The following is a 4,761-nucleotide window of genomic DNA, read 5'->3' on the forward strand; positions in this document are numbered from 1 at the left end:
ATGGACATATACCAACTCCTCATGATAAGTGGAATCATTATGTACTGTAAACATACAATAGAATAAAAATCTAAAATGAAAGTACAAAAATTTTTAAAAGAACATTTCACTAGGATTAGAGGTCCCATTTGACCCAGCTACTACCCTTCTGGATACTTTTCCAGAAGGACTGAAAACATCATACTACAGTGATTTATGTGCACCCATGTATATAGCAGTGCAATTTGTCATAGCTAAATCTTGGAAGCAACTCAAATAACCATCAACTGAGGAATGTATAAAGATGTGGTGTTTTCACATAATGGAGTATTATTCATCTATAAAAAGGATAAAGTTGAGATTTTTATTGCTAAATGTATGCAGCCAGAGACCATACTCTTAAGTGAAATAAATCAGACCTGCATGTGCAAACATCATACTGTCTCTCTAGTGTGAAGACCTGAAAGAGAAAATAAAATCTGATGGGTACAATAGATATTGTGAAAAGGGAATGAATCTATCTAAAAGGAAGAAATTATTTCGATGAGGAGAAAGAAAGGAGAGGAAATGGGGAAAAGAGATGTATGTATGTATGTATGTATGTATGTATGTATGCAGAATGGCTTGGATAATCGTACCATAGATTTCTAACTGTACTACTTGGTAGAGTGATTTTACTGTATTGTGGGATGAGAGGTGTTGAGAGGGATAGGGGCAAGCTAGAGAGATGAATGAGGTCCAATATAGTAAGACCAAGGCTGAAGGGTGCAGGGTGATTATCCAAGTTATGGTAAACAGGAGGACACATGAGGGAAGGAATGGAAGCAAAAGTAAAGTAGTATTGAAGTGAACCAGAAAGAGAGAGACAATGGCCAAGAACTACCTAAATCTAAACAACATCTCCATGGAGCAGATATTTGCTAGGAAAGCCTTGTTATCATAACTAAAGATATCTACCATAACAAATCCAGAAGAATCAACATAGAAAACAAAATAAAAAGAGAAAACAGAAAATGAGAAGACACAGAAGCAAAATGTAATGCCAGACCACCAGATCAACCAGGATAAGACAACAGAGAGGAAATAAAAAGTCATCCACAGGAATTTTCTGAAATGATCACAATAGAAGAGAAAAAAATGGAAGAGGCTACAGAAAACATAATCTCATTACAAATTCAATACCCAAAAGTCAATAGCATTGTTATACACAGATAACAAACACACTGAGAGGGAAATTAGATAAACAATACCTTCTACAATAGCACCGCATACTCAATAAAATTAATTTAAAAAACAATAGCACTGCAGAAAATGAAATACTTAGGAATTGATCTAACTAAAGAAGTAAAAGATCTATTCAATGAAAATTACAGTACTCTGAAAAAAGAGATTGAGAGGATTTCAGAAAATGGAAAGATATCCCTTGCTCCAGAGTAGGAAGAATCAACATTGTGAAAATGGCCATACTACCAAAATTGCTATACAGATTTAGCACAATCCCCATAAAAAATACCTCCAAGATACCTCACAGACCTAGAGAAATCATTCCTAAAATTTATGAACCAGAAAAGACCTAGAATAGCAAAGGCAATCCTGGGCAACAAAGGCAAGGCAGGAGGCATTACAATCCCTGACTTGAAATTATACTAAAAAGCTACAGTGATAAAATCAGCATGCTATTGCCCCCACAAAAAAAAAAAAAAAAACCTAAGGATCAATGGAATAGACTAGAAGATGGAGATACAACTACAAACACACAGTCATGTTACATTTCACAAAGGGTCCAAAAATATTCACTGGGAGAAAGATAGCCTCTTTAATAAATGGTGCTGGAAAAATTGGCTCTCTACATGCTGAAAACTAAAACTAGACCCACATCTATCACCATGCATTAAACTAAAGTCAAAATGGATTAGACATCTAAACATTAGAACAGAAACACTAAATTTCCTGGAAGAGAAATAGGTGGACATTAGGAAGATATAAGGGTAGGCAAACATTTCAAGAACAAAAATGAAATTCTAGAAAGAATTAACAACTAGGATCTCCTATTACTTAGAAATTTCCACATATCAAAAGAAATTACCAACAGAGTGACACGACAACACACAAATTTGGAAAAAAATCTTAACTAATAAGCACTCAGACAAAGGTCTTTTCTCTAGAATTTATAAAGAACTAAAAAACATTAGGATCCCCAAATTTAAAGATCCAATCAAAAAATGGGCATCTGATCCTCAGCAACAGAGGTCCTGAGCTGCTCTGACAATGAGGACAGCCAGGTTTCCATCAGGAAGGCCAATGTGACAAGCTTCTCCAGGAGGCTGAGCAGTTTTCCATATATACTCCCAGCGTTTGTAAGGATAGTGTACATGTTTTAATTTCTCTTAGGAGCAAACTATCTGGATTACATAGCAGGTGTATATTTACCTTGTTAAGGAACTCCTAACTTGTTTTCCAAAAGTGGATTTTCCATTTGCATTCACACTGTAGTGTATTTGGGCTTTAATTTTTTCAAATCCTGGTCAGTGCTTGATATGATCTGTCTTTAATTTTAGCCATTTCACTAGGTGTGTAGTAGTGTCACACTGTGTTTTTGATTTGCATTTGTTTTCCTATGACTGGTAATGTCTAGCATCATATGTATTTATCTGTCACTTTTGTATGTTCTTTGGTAAAATGTCTATTCAAATGCTTCTCTGTGATCAAAAAAACTGGATTTTGAAATATTATTAAGTTTTTGTATACAAGTTATTGAGCAAAAAACAAACTCAAAAACAAAAATGGGCATCTGTGATGAATACATACTTCTCACAGGAAGAAACACAAGAAGCAAATAAATACAAGAAAAAAAATGCTCCACATCACTGGCCATTTGAGAAATGCAAACTAAAACAACACTGAGATATCATGTCACCCCAGAAAGAATGGCTATCATAAAGAAATCAATCAAAAACAAATGTCGAGGAGGCTGCAGAGAAAAGGGAAACCTTCTGCACCGCTGGTGACAATGTAGACTGGTGCAACTGTTATGGAAATCAGTGTGGAGACTCCTTTAAAAACTAGGACTGGAAATCCCATTCAAACCACCTATCCCTCTACTGGGAATTTTCCCAAAGGGTCTGAAAACATCATATCATAGTGATGTGCATGCACCCATGTTTATAGAAGCACAATTTCTGAAAGCCAAATCTTGGAAGTAACCAAAATGCCCATCACCTAAGGAATGGATGAAAAAGATGTGTTTTTACACAATGGAGTATTACTCAGCTATAAAGAATGATAAACTCAAAGACCTCATATGTAATTGGATGCCACTTGAAGAGATACTCACATGTGAATTAACCCAGACCCACATGTGTAAATATCATGTAGTCTCCCTAGTATAAGAACTCAAAAGAAGAAATAAAAATAGAAAGTTATAGCACAATTAAATGGAAAGAGAGAAATTAAGAATTAAATAACAAAGAGAGGGCAAGAAGAAAAGGCAGGAAACATGACAGGGGCAAAATCATACATTTATATGAACAAGAGAGGTAAGCCAATGATTCTGAGAATCTTCAGCAGGTTTTTGAAAGTAGCAATTAATTGGTAGGATTCTCACTCTGACTACCTATATATGCTACTACCTGTGAACTAAGCAACTGCACTGAAGATAGCAATGTGTAATATTAGGGTCACGATTGGAGTGCCTGTCATTCTGGTCTTCTCAATATGTACTGCTTCTAATGTCATATCAGTTACTGCTATACTGTTTCTCAAAGTAAATGTTTTTTTTAAAAAAGGGTAATAAATGAAAACAAGAGACAAGAAACAAAAATGTCATAGGACTGTCCAGCTTCAACGCTGTATACATTTAGATTTCTAAATTTCTGCTTAAAAATATGTAATTGTTTATTCCTATCTTTTAAATTTTTTTCATTTTTTATTTATTTTTTTCACATTCTGTAGGGATTTAAAGTTTAACATATCAATGCTTGATGGAAAATACCTGCTCCATGTTATGTCTAAGATGTTTGATATACAGAGAGATAGTGAGGTTAAGCTCAACTGCCTATGTTTTAGGGTAATAATATCATTAAGCTTCTCTACTGGAGAGTTAACAACTTAAGTTTTCAGACCAAAAATGAGAGATAAAGAAGGACTACAAGGATAGCCAACATTTTGGCCCTAGTCATTCAAGGTCAGGGAGGACTCAGAACATAAGAGAACCTGTACTGTAACATCCTGTAACTCAGTGGTGTCCCAAATTTTCTGATCAAGGAGATTATGGAGCCACAGATGAAAGTGATCAGTGATGTATAGTGTGCCTAAGGAGAGTCACCAGAGAGAAAACATCCTCTCAGGCTTTCACAGAAAGCATATTGGTCAAGCAATGGCCATGACTCATCTACATGGCTGACACTGACAAAGGAACTAAAAACTGCGGTATAGGGTTTCCGAGTAAATCTTGAGGGGATTTGACTGACCTTGTCAGATACAAAAATTACATTTCTTGTTTTATAGGTCTTGCTGTATCTTGGTCTGAACCATCCAGCAGAAAAATATAAAAACAAGGTATAAGAAATAAAGCTGTATTAATATGATGAGCTGTAAAAGGCTCAAGTCAACAACTTCTGACATTGCCAGTGCAATGAATAACCCACTACTATTATGGACTACTGCCGTGCATTGGAATATACTGCTGAATTCACACACCTACAATATTTAAATGGCAATGGAATAACCATCTCTGACAAAACTAAACAAAAAAGGGGTATATAAATGATGGACCATTTTGTA

The sequence above is a fragment of the Octodon degus genome, unplaced genomic scaffold, assembly GCF_000260255.1.
Source record: "Octodon degus isolate 3935 unplaced genomic scaffold, OctDeg1.0 scaffold00120, whole genome shotgun sequence".
NCBI classification, from domain to species: Eukaryota; Metazoa; Chordata; class Mammalia; order Rodentia; family Octodontidae; genus Octodon; species Octodon degus.